Source organism: Anas acuta, chromosome 9 (assembly GCF_963932015.1).
Source record: "Anas acuta chromosome 9, bAnaAcu1.1, whole genome shotgun sequence".
NCBI classification, from domain to species: domain Eukaryota; kingdom Metazoa; phylum Chordata; class Aves; order Anseriformes; family Anatidae; genus Anas; species Anas acuta.
In genome coordinates, this window is record NC_088987.1 from 26,130,916 (window position 1) to 26,144,072 (window position 13,157).

A 13,157-nucleotide genomic window follows, 5' to 3' on the forward strand; every position below is an offset into this window, starting at 1 on the left:
CTGCAAACCGTTGTCACCACCTTCTCCAGGCAAGCAGCTGCCTCTGAAATGTTCAGACCCATCTCTTGGCAGCAGCCTTTCTAGCGGTGCACCAGTGAAGCATTGCCTCTCCACAAAGCAGCAGCTGCTAATGCTGGTGCCGTACATAACAGTACGCTGCCACAGCAGGTTGGGTCCTGCAAGAAAACAAATTTCTCTGGCCTAGATCATTTGACAATTGCTATCGCATGAATAATTCAATTCACAAAACCTAGCAAATGCAAACAGCAAATAAAACAGCAACCTGGTACTGTGCTGTACAGCCAGAAACGGCACCAGTTCAGCCAAAGGGCATGACAGCTGCTTGCAGATCGTGATGGCCATAGCCACTGCATGCTGGCTAACCACCGAGCCAGTGGGAGGCATCCCAGGAAAATATTTCCATGTTTGGAAAACCTATATGGCTTGCTATCCTGGTCCCGTTGCTTTCAGTTAGTAAAATTAGGTCTTAAACCTATGAAAGTAGGTTCATAATAATTCCACCTCAAGATTAACTAACCTAGTTTAAAAGCATACATTCAGCTAAACCCATGCAATTTCCTCATGTCCATAAAGCCTTTAGCTTTGCCTTACCTTCTTCTGGCTTCTGGGATTAAAATTGTTTGCAAGGACAGGGAGCATGACAGTTCTGTTCAGAAACATTTTCCCAGCTTTAACTTTAGCAATATGCACAGGAAATGTACATTATTGGAAAGATATAATGCTTTCTTTTCCACCCTTAAGTTTGTTTTTTTTTTTCTGCCCTGGTCTCACCGTCTCTTAAAGCAGGGAAGGAGAAAGCATTTAATGAGAACTTTGCCACTTCTGCCTTGAATTTATTCTGCTCATCATTTAAGAAATTATCTCCAAAAGCAGAGGAGACTGCAGCTCCAGCCCAGGCTGCATTGTGGGCTGTCTCACACCTTTTGTGGTCCACCTCCCTGGCTTACAGGCAGCAGCCTGGGAGCATGGAAGCCCCAGGCACAGGGTAGCCCACCTGGCCGAACAGACGAACAACCTCCACATCGTCTGCATCTCACTTCATAGCTGGTGTGCTTCCAGTGAGCTGCTTGGGTAAAGCAGCAGGGAAGCAAGTTAAAACTTCACATATTTGCAGAAATAACTTTGTCAAATTGAACTATTTGCATTGAGAGCTTGGATGAATTAGCAGCCCCAGCGCTGCAAGTGTTCTGACTCAACCTGTTCAGTGTCCAGCTTAGTGAACGCAGTGGCCAGTAAGTGCCCCATGCTTGTGGGGGCTATTAATACAGGAACAGGAAAACAAAAAACACAATTTTTTTTTTTTTTAATAACAATAAAACCTGGCTGTAAAACTACAATTGTCAGGGATATTTTCCAGGTTAGGAACCTTTGACACCCAAATTCACATTGCCTCTTTTATGTTTTTCTGCTTTGTTCACACTAACAACTCCCATCTCACCATTCCTGCTTACCCGCAACCACTCCATCACATAATGCATTACCAACTTCTATTTCTCCATTGTGCATAGCCTCTTCTGGTCAGAGAGGCTATCACCTTTGGTTTCTTTGTTCTTCAAACATCTGTCTACATACAGCAAGAATGTAGCAGGATATCAACGGAAACACCTAACTGTACTGCTTACACAGGAACTCTGCTGTGTCATTTTATTTGACCAGATAAATGAACAGATGACATTTATTGTGATTGACCTTGCCTTGACAACTACTGAGAACTCTTGACACATACATCCGCTTATAGAGGCAAGATGGATAATTTCTCCCAGGCCACAGTCAGTGTGAGGTTCCTTGAATAATCAACACCTAGCTTAGAGCTTGACTTTGATAAAGCATGTGGTACTCAGGGACATTAATTTGGTTCTCTGTGAGCTTGGATGATTCAGAAACATTTAGCCAAGCTCTCTTCTAGGGAATTAATAGGGCTATCTTGATCAGAAGTGATCAGCTAAAATCTCACACAATCCAACTGCCCACATCTATGGTATAAATGCTCTACCAACAAACAACAAGAAGCTTCTGATAGAGTACAACATAAATTAAATATTACCCATACAAGGAACAGAGTGACTGAGAGTGATAATGGTGAGGCCTAAGCCATCCAACAAAACATGTTTTCTTCTGCATGAAGAAAAAAGTGAAAGGCGTTTACAACCCTAATCACCCAAATGAAAATAAAACAGACTTGAAGACATCAGCAAGGTAAGCAGAGTTGAGCTTTGATGAAAAGAGTACTTTCAGAAAGAGATGGCCTGTCACCATAGCAAACAAAAGAAGAAAAGGTATTGATAACTGAAAGCAAACAAGAAATATATTTTACTTTCAAAAGAGAAAGAAGGAAGGAAGGAAGTCTATAGAAACAAGAAAAAATTGGTCATTCAGAAAGAAAAAACTGATGAGCATAGTGAAAGACAGGAAGTAAACAGTTAGATCTCGCCAAGAAGAAAACAATTAAACAATCTTGTTCCATAATATGCACAGATTTATTAGTTTGGACTACAGACTCTCTGTTGATAGACCTGCATCCAAAAGGCACTTCCACAATTTCCTGCCAAAGCTTGAGATTTTTTTTCTCCGAAACTAAAAGGTGGGGAATTGGGGAGGAGGAGGGTGGAATGACTTGAACTGCTCCTCAGTCTGCCCTTGGCTGCTTTGCCACACCAGCAAGCACGTTGTGCTAAGGCTTCCACATCACAGCCTGTTCATAAGTTGGTTCTGCAGCCCCTCACCAGTCTCAGTCTCTACTGAGCAGAGTCCCGAACACACCAAATAGGACACTTTTCCCAGCCTTTATTTTCTGTAACCCTGGTCTGCTAAGCAATGTCATCCATGCATGCCTCTGACAAGCACACACCCTCTCCCCAGCCAGTTCTGCCCGATCCAGCTATGTACACTCACTTTTCCGGTTGGTCCTAGCAGAACTTTCATCCCCTCCTTGCTTCACAATGGGGTGCGCTCACTTCCCACACAGCTCCCACTTGAACACATATTAACAGCTTATGCTAGTGCTCCAAGTTCCACAGAGCCCAGGCTCATGCAGGGGAGACTTATGAAGTCCCCTGAAATCACCATCCTTCCAGGTAAATAAGTCTCTGACAACCCTTACTACACATAGGGCTTTATGCTGCATTTGCAATTCAGATGTCTACTCCAAATATAAAGCACACGTACTGTACGAGGGAACTTTCAACATAAAGGAGGTATGAAAGTGGAACTGATTCACACTCTCTGCTGCAATCAAACTACCAGAGGATGCTAAATGATTCCCTCTGCTCTGATTTTGGATGCAATTATCTGACCTTGTTTTTTGCTTGTGACATTTTCTCGGGCAGCACAGTGCTCACACATCATTCAAGCCAGCAGCACTCAAAGTCATACAAATGTGAGTGTATGTGTATGTCTCTGAAATGGGACAAGGCGTGGAGTAAATTAAAGGCTTTTAAGTATTACTGATTAAGAAAGAGAGAAAACAACATTTAGAAGCCTTTTAAATTGCTATTCCTTCCTTTTGATCCCAAATTTCTCTTTGTTTTGTTCTGTGCAGCTGGCTGAATGATGACAGAGTGGCTTGCAATTATCTGGATGACATTAGATGCCAGCTGAAATGGACACTAAAGGAAGAATCCAACATTCTGCATACATAATTCCTACTCCGTTTGGCATTGAACCAAGTCAACAAATATAATTCCTCCCCCCAATTAAATCCCATGACCAGTGATGCTGCTATGGTAACAGAAGCCCAGGAAGGGAAAAGATCTTGGATATAAGCAGAGTTTCAAAATCCTGTAGAAGAGTTTTGATTCCAAACTGCACATGCCTTTAAGGTAAATCCCCGAAGCTCTGCACACCGAACATTTACACATATGCGACTGATGTGGTCTTACAATGCCTGGCGAATTCTGAAGGGCTTTCATTAATTTAGTGACTTGCATTTTCAGTCTTTGTAGAGTTCTTTCAAATCACAGGTATTTCTCCAACAATTCTATGAAGCTTACTAAAATAGACCTTAGAAACTGAGCACAGTTGCCAAAATAATATTGTTTTCCAGAATCTGTTTCAAAGATAGTTATTCCAAATAAACTTAAAAGTTATATTCCTATATTACCACACCAAGCAGTTCATAGCAGGTTAGTAAATCAAATATTCCATACTGCTAGCTTAATAAGATGGGGATTCATGCATGAAATGACTGCCAGGTTAATGACATAGGGAGCCATGCATGGCATGTATTTGCATATAATAACACAGAACATTCCCCTAAATCCTCTAAATTACTCATCAGTTCTTAAATAGGCATTTAACTAAGCCTTCATCCAGAATCAAAAAGAAAGAGTGAGCCACCTATAATTGAAAAGAACGATAGATAAAGACTAAGCAAAACCTAAAGTGCCAGTTTGTAGGAAGCTGGAAAATCTGCACATGCAAACCAATCAAGCCATACCAAATGTGTACAGCTGAACATAAACAGAACAGATTTGTTTCTGGATAGAAATTCTTAATGGAAACTAGGGCGTGGCTTTATATCAGGTGTTGTGCTATGGGATGAAAACAAAGGGAAAACATGACAAATCTTAAAACCAAGGCTGGAGCACAACTTACAAAGAGGAGACATTGGGAACAGCATTTGTGCCCATTATTCCTGATGACTTACAGACTCAGACTGTACAAGCTGAAAATTTTTCTTTGGTTTACTTTTGCAGAGGCCTTTCCAGACTGCCAAACATACATTCTTTCATGCTGTAGCTCTTGCTTTGGGCTCCATTTGTAGGAGCAGCTGAAGAAATAGGACACTAAAACCTGAGCGAAAGAGGAGAAGTCAGGGCACAAAGAGAAGTCTGGAGCCTTCTCCCTAGGCAGCAGTTCAGAAGAACTGGGCTAAGAGTACCAAGATGTACTTAGAATCATGCAAGATGTTTCAACCCTGGTTTGCTTTTTTCTTCCTGTTGCCTGTTATAATTGCTCAAAGGGCAAGATCTTCAGGGCAAAAACTTTCAACATGTTTGCAAATGGGCCCCCAGAGCATGCTCAGGGCTTCTCCATATCTCTGCAGTATAACAGGTTTTGTTCAAACAGATTCAGGCCCAAATACCTGTAATACACACAGGAAAAAAAAAAAAAAAAAAAAAAAAACTAGCTGGAAAAGTTTCTGCCTCACTTTAGCAAGTAGTACCTCATGTAAGCATCCCATCACCATACACACTACACAGAACAGAGGCATTCTCTTCTGGATCCTGGCTTACTCTTTCCTCCACTCACACAGAAAAACCTCCCTCAAAATCCTGCCCCAACATCATTTTTATATAACTGGATTCAAATGTCAGTAACTTCAGGCTGCAGATTAGAATCTGAGTCAACAGATTTATAAAACTGAAGTTTCTAAAGCTTGCCCAGAGGTATATTATTATTCCAGCATGCAAGAAGATAATATGCTTAATTTTTTTGTTTGTTTGGATATGAAAAACAATTTAATCATTAATTCAAATTAAGCAAGTTTGGAATAACAAGCCTTGAACTTTCATGCAATTGCAAAAAAAGTTACATTGGATGAATAATATGGAGAAGGAGAGGAAATAAATAAGGAGAGTTGGAGGGAGAGGAAATAAAAGTTTTGCAAAGTGTTAAAATATATCCACTCTATCATAAGCTGAGATCTTTTTGGTCAGAGAAAGTTCCTCAGCCTAGATAACAGCAGCGAAAAAAACTTGAACTTACTTCCCTTCCCACTCTCATCCACTGAAGTATCAATTTCAAAGCCTAAGCAAAATGAATTGCCAACATTATTAAATCCAAGCTCCCCTTTACTTCTTCATAAAATTAAAAATGCAGATGTTGTGTTATTGCCACTTCATGTATGCCAGTTTATAAATAAAAATAATAATAATAAAAAAAAAAAAGATACAAAATATAAAGTTCCAGAGAAATACCAGCTCATCCTTTTTGTAAGCCACAAAACATCTCTCTCTCTTCATGTCTTTAAAGACCAGGTATCACTGTAATGCAAAATGCTGACCATGGTTCACTTACAGTTCATTTTCCAGGGAAGAAAGCCAAATTGATATTGCCAAAATATAATTTAAAGACTCACAGAAGTGCCAGTGTCCTAACTGAAATAATTTTACATTGTGAGAGGTAAGGGATGATAAGTAGTGCTCACTTCCTGAAGTAGCTGAAACATACTGGTATGCAATATAACAACTATAACAACTCTTTTGGGCAAAGAGCAACTCTTTTAGGCAAGTAAACCATTTTGGAGAAATCTGTGCTCAGTCACTCGGTTATTAATATATTGCTATGATTTGGTAAAGTATTAAAGGAACATATAAATAGGTACTATTCAACATCAACAAAAAGACTTCCAGTGTCTACATTTAGCATCAAATACACTGAGGAAATAAGTTAAGAAAAAGAATAAATATCTCTTTATCTAAAACTATGTAGCCACAGTACCTAGATGCTTTCTAAGGATGACTTTCTAAGGATTAATGGAATTTCTATCCTTTCTACAGATTTGCCACTTACTTTCATTTACTGAATACCAATAGTTACATTTTAGAGATCAAAGCATAACATTTCTCAGTTGTAAGCAACCAGAGGAAAAGCCTATATTTTATTTACCAAGAAATATTTATTTCTTCAGAATACAGCTCTTTCTAAACTATATCCTTATTTCTCGTAGACTAAGGCTCAAGCTATTACATAGCTTTTATTTGTAAGTATGGTCTTTTGTGTTAAGAAAGATAAATGTCAGATGAATTAATTATGTATCTATAATTAGACACTGCTGAAAATGAGCTGAAACTTGTTTTGACATCTTCTTTGAAGAATGTATTTGTACATTGCATGTAGCACTGTGCACATGCATTTGCCAAACCTGAACCAAGTGAATGGCAGCTATGTACAAAAGCCAGTAGGCTTTGCCAGGGTAAACAAAATCAAAGAAAAGCACAGCTGAGGAGTTAATAAGCACTGACTTACAGGAGGGAAATTCATACTAGACAGCTTCCTCAGAAAAAGCTAAATGGCCATCAAGAGGAAAGGAAGTCTCAGACCAGGAACACATGATAAAAGCTGTACTTTGGTGATTGCAGAAAGCTTTATTTTAAATATACCCCTCTAAGTGTTTAACTAGTTTCCAAGAGGCTTGACAGTACTTTCCTCATCTCATTTTTTTCCCCCTACTAATCTGGAGATAGATTGTACCTTAAAGCAGAGCCAGGAGCAAGGGGTGTGTGCTTAAGTGGCAGGAGCCCAAGAGTAAGTGTGGGAGGCATTGTGTTTCAGCAACAAAGCATCACTCCCTGCTCCCTCACAGAGGCAAAGGAGATGAATCAACCTTACCACTAACTGCGAATTCAAGTATGAAAAGCAGCAGCACACAGAACATGTTGCAGGATGTAAGCAAAGTCTCTTCTTCTGCCTTGCACACAATCTAGGAATTTAAAGAGGCAGTGCCAGCAACCTTTCTGTGCGAGTGGCCCTACGGATGAGGTAACCACATGTGAGTTTAATAACAGTAATAATAACAGTAGGAGTATTTAATGAAGACTCATGAAGAACTGTCTATGTTATTATTGTAGGATAATGATAAATAGTTTGACAATGCTGTTTCTGGGACTGAATAAACAATTCAGCCTTATCACAGCTGTTGGACTTCAACACCCAGCATTTAAGTGCTGTCAGAAGAGTGACTCTTGAAAAATAATACCTTCTTACTCAAGAAAGCTGCTTCTTCTATGTATTCTGAGTCATATCTGATACCTTTACTGACAAAACAAGTTGTTACTAATGATAGCATGGAAGCACTAATCCCAATCTAAGAGGGGAGGCTGTATCCTAGTTTGTCTCACCATGACGCAGTTCTGTCTGTGGCATGTAGCCCAGATCACCACCAGAGATGCGATGCAGGAACACAGGAGAAGAATCATTCCCAAACACCTGGGATTAGGCACAGCACAATATTTCTCTTTGGAAGACTAACCTGTTTGTCCCTAATCCAAGCAACCCCTTTGCTGACGTGGGAATAAGCATAGCCATTTGCCCTGCAAGCATGCTCCATGCCACACGTACGTCTGAAAATCCATGGCACCGAAGAAGAGAGGCTTTACATTTGATCTCTTCCTTGTGCTTCACTGCCAGGTTCAGAATCTGCTAGCTCCCAGCTAGAGAGGACAGCCCTGCTCTAAGCAGGCACTGTGACTAACCCTGTCCCCATGCCACCCTTGCCAGGTCACACATCAAGAGGAAACCTTCTAAAGAAGAAGGGACTGTCGGTCAGGTCATATACTTACTTCTGCATGACTCTGAAACAAATTAACTTTCAGTCAGGTTAAATCCTCACAGCTGCATGGATCACTTTAGCTGGTGTCAGTGATTTTACTGATGGGTTTACACTCAAACGGTACCAAAAAGGAGCAATTTCCTTGTTGCTCTTCACAAAGCCTGTTCCAGCAGGTACTACTTGGCAGAGCCTTGCAAGCATGCTTTTGTTGGTGCTTGCCAGTTTAGCCCTGCACTAAACTGGCCACATGACAAGTGAATATAAAATTGTCTGTGGGACTTCTACCATAGCAGGAGCACATTAAACTGAGAAGTTTCTATAAAAATGAAATGACTAAACATCTAATTTTTGGTGTTCATTTTAGAGTTCCCATAAAAAACTGAAGAGGAACAGGAAAATTCCCTTATATTCACTCAAATTTCTTATTTTCTAGAGCCTTAGAAACAACTTCAGCGTTTCCATATCCGTAAGGAAACTACAGCATAATGGTTCTATTTTATGCCAATAATCTTCACTTTAAAGGACACAACCAGCAGAAAGGCAAGATTTTCTCCTGGAAAGCTTTCCCTAAATGCCAGAAACACAGCAGTGCTTTCATACCCCCTCACTGAATTCAAAACAACTTGAAACAATCGTGGGCACTGCTTGCTATCTTGTGCGAATCAGGGAAGGGAAGCAGCTTATTTCCTGATTAGCAGTTTCTCAGTGGTAGTAGTGGGAAGGGAGAATCTGCCTACCAAAATCTTAGCTCTGTGGAAATATCAGCGTGTCTATAAACAGATGGCTGCTCCTCACGAGATACTGTCCTCTCTAAGAACGCTGCCCTATCTCCTGAACCTCTTCCAATGCAGCCCTGAGCAGGCTGCACTCCTAGCAAAGGTGAGGAAAGTTAGAAATGGAACCAAGCCGACCTGTGCATATAAAAGCTCTAAATTTATTACTCTCAATTAAAATGAATGAGGATAAGGATTGCTTCCAAGTACATCAGCCAAAGAAAGTACCTGCTGCAGGAAAACAGAAGACACCGGTGTATACATGAAGGAAATTATTCATATGTTAACAAAATGTGTGCAAGCTAACATACATGGAACTGGTAAATTGTTATTCACCTGACAAGTAGTTACTACATAGGAACAATGGGTTAAAAATCTAGAATTATTTTTTTAAGCCAGTTTCTAATCTGAGAGATACTTATACACCTGCGCACCTGATTTTACCAAAAAAAAAGGGGGGGTGGTGGGGGATCTTCAAAGCCAAGTACTTTATGCAGCACAAACAGGAATATGATGTTCAGTTGGCAAGCACAAATTTACCTCTAAAGTAATTTGTTCTCTTAACTCTTCTATTAACTTTGGAGTGTCTTAAAAACCCTTAACTCTTTCTAAACTCAACAGCAATAGAAACTACTGAGAACTACAGAACTAGCTTTGTGATGAAGAAGAATCCTCAAGATAATGCTTCTTATTTATCTAATGCTAATGTTTTTTATTGCTGGGAAAAAAAAAAAAAAAAAAAAAACTTTCTTATAGTGATATTTCTCATTTTGGTTTTATTTTTGCTAATATAGCACCCAAAAAGAGAAAACAATGTCAATTTTGAGCTTGGGAAGTTTGCACAGAAATTTGGAAAAGGACAGAAATCAAATAACTTCTGTCTCAGTTTAGTTAATATTGCCTACATAAAAGCAGTGCTGGGAAGCCAGGTTCATTATTTGTAGTAACATGTTTTTCCTTGTGCAGAAGGCCTATAGAAGCCTCTCATTGATTGAGATGTTTCAAGAGCTTATCATTTCTAAGATGGTAATTCCATCAACCTATACCACAAAGCACAAGAAATGTGCCTATTTCACAAGGTGTGGCAAAAAGGGATAACCCATTTCTGTTAAATTCCTACACTTAAGCTTATAGAAAAAAATAATAATAATAATGGAGGAGTAGCTGTAATAAATCAACATAAGCCAAAAGCCTTTCTGAGCACTGAACAATCCTGTAATCCTCCTCTGGGTGAAAATTTCTTAGTGTTCTTAAGAGCGGTTTATAAGCTACAGAGAAGTTGAAGCTTAACCTGCAGCACAGCACAAGGATTTTTAGATGCTCCCCGGATGACTTTCAATTATAGCCCGTTCTTGGGATCACACAGCTAGTCACTTTTAGCAGGACACGATGCTGTCAGAAACTATGATGGCGTTAAGCTTTCTTATACTAACATCATCACAGCATAGCTCTTGGTGGCACAGGTTTGTGCAACAGTCAACAAAACTGAAGCCCACAGTCATAGCAATGTAGGGCCAAGAAGGAACCACAAGCTATAATGACACTACCTAAGCTCACCAGGCTGGGGACTGGGCTAAAGTTGATGTGCCTCCCACCCTCACATATTTGTTGATTCCTTCAGGGAAGCTGAGCCTCTCTACAGGCCTACTCACAGGCTGCAAAACCCAGCTGCCCTGGCAAGGGTAGATGGGATATGTGGTGGCCATCCATCCCATTCATACTGTGAAATATTTACAGCTACATTGTGCAGGTCTATGTTTTCTGTATGGCATTCCAATGCATCTGTGATATGAAATTCATTGATGGGAGTCATGAAAATATATGCCCATACAATTGAAACAAGCATTGTACAGACTGCAGCAAGCATCAACGTAGGAAGAGATGTTTCTTCCATCAGACTATGATATAAGGCTTTTTTCTCTACAGGAATTTCCAGGACACCAAAAAGAGAGCTAAGATCTTCTCTAAATTTGGTCCTTGATAAAATACAGTAAGACAAACTGAAAGAGATTTATACGAGGAGGTACTTGAGATCTCAAAGTAGCACCCTAGTGCTATAGAAGTGCCACAGAAGCTACTTCCCTTATGGCCATTTTTAGCATACAATTAACCATAACTCTTTATACATCTTGTGGTACCACATGTCTCATTAACAGCTGGTCAGGTAGAGCTCCTGACCGGAGGTCCTCCTACACCAGAGGGCAGGGTTTCAAAACAGGCTTTGAGAACTATGAATAATTTAAAACATAACACTATGCCCAGAATTCCCAAGTTCAGTTTGTCCGTAAATATACGATTCATTAAAACATCCTTGAGTCAGTATTAAAATCGGTATGATAGTTAAAGCTTTGAATCTGACACAATATTTAGGAAGGGCCTATACAGACTTACGGACTTGGCTTAGAGCTTGGATCCAGAAGATTAGTTTGGATTCCTAGTTTAAATATAAGATTCCTTTGTCCTAAGAACAGTCACTGCAACTCTTTCTATCCCAGTTCCACATCACTAATAGGGAATTTTGTTCATTTCTTTCCCCCTGCTGCCCTAGAAGAGACTCGTGACAGCTCAGACTGCACTTCTATCTTACACCCTGAACTACAAAGCTCAAGTCTTCACTGGGACAGATAAATGCCATTGAGATATAACTAATATCTCTTACAACAGTAAAATTAAAACATGTATGTTTATACACAAGCATACTTCCTAAAACCGAGGACTAAAAAAGTTCACTTCATTAACTTACTTAAGTTCTTTCCTATAAACCAAAAACTTCACTAGTTAGTCCCAGAGGACTTTTCAAAATTGATTTAACAGCTGAGCGCTCTTGGGGACTCTTAGGAGAATTCACTAAATACATGTAATTCATGGATTATTTACTTTGATAAGTACAAGCACTTCAGATGTATATCCTCCATAAGATATTTTCAGACAAAATTCTCAAACACGGAATTTATTCATCTATCATTCAGGTACTGTCCCAGGGTATATACTGTCCCTGTTTTGGTTGGGATAATATTAATTTTCTTTACTGTAGCTGGTATGGTGCTGTGTAGCTGGTTTGGATTTAGGATTAGAGTAATGTCAATAACATACTGATGTTTTAGTTGCTGCAGAGCAGTGCTTACACAGAGCCTAGGACTTTTGGCTTCATGTACTGCCATACCAGCGAGGAGGCTGGGGCTGCACAAGAAGCTGGGAGGGTACACAGCCAGGACAGCTGACCCCAGCAGGCCAAAGGGATGTCCCATACCATGTGGTGTCATGCTCAGCAATAAAAACAAGGGAGGTTGCCTGGGGGGCTGCCATTTGCCATTGCTCAGGGACTGGCTGGGCATCAGTCAGCTGGTGGTGAACAATTGCACTGTGCATCTCTTGCTTCATTTTTTCTTTTTTTTTTTTCTTCCCTTTTTTTTTTTCTATTAAACTGGTTTTATCTGAACCCATGTTCTCATATTTTTCTTTTAAATTCTCCCCCACCCCATGGGGAAGGGGAAGAGCAAACAGCTGTGTGGTGCTTAGCTGCCTGCCAAGTTAAGCCACATGTACTCAGCCACATTATCTTGAATTACGGTATGTATATACACACTGCTTACAACTTTCAGTCTGAAATTTACTGTTCCACCACAAGTCTCATACTGACTAGAGAGAGCTAAGAGAAAGCTAGCAATGTTCAGTTTGAACAAACTTTTCCAATCAAAGGTAAGTGTTTCACCAACATAGTTTAAATAGGAACAAGGGCAGATGGAAGCTGCAAGACAGTTTCTATTCTCTGAGAGCATTCAATGCCATAAAGGTATGAAAACACTAGATGGCAATAACAACTGTACATGTATTGTTCAACTCAAATTCACTCCTGTTAAGGCAGTTTATCAGCATCTAGTCTGATACACTTTACAAAGCACCATACTTATAAATAAATAAATATATAAATAAATAAATAAAAATAGCTGTATGTTAGGGTTGTTTTGTTTGTTTGTTTTTAAACCTAACCAGACTTCCTCAAAGGACTAGTTTTCACTTCAGGTTTCTGCAGTGGTTCACAGTAAACTCTGCTTCAGTGTGGATCAGGCTGGCATCTTTGTTATGAGACC

The 13,157-nt window shown here is 39.8% G+C and overlaps 1 long non-coding RNA gene across 1 annotated transcript in view; it reads right to left on the minus strand.

The window, feature by feature from the left end:
- Positions 1–4,212: 4,212 nt before the first annotated feature.
- The window catches only part of LOC137861242 (uncharacterized), an 81,169-nt gene continuing 72,224 nt past the window's right edge, over positions 4,213–13,157 (minus strand). Inside the window, exon 6 of the long non-coding RNA XR_011099483.1 lies at positions 4,213–5,104. This is a non-coding gene — a long non-coding RNA (uncharacterized lncRNA). The remainder of the gene's footprint in view (positions 5,105–13,157) is intronic.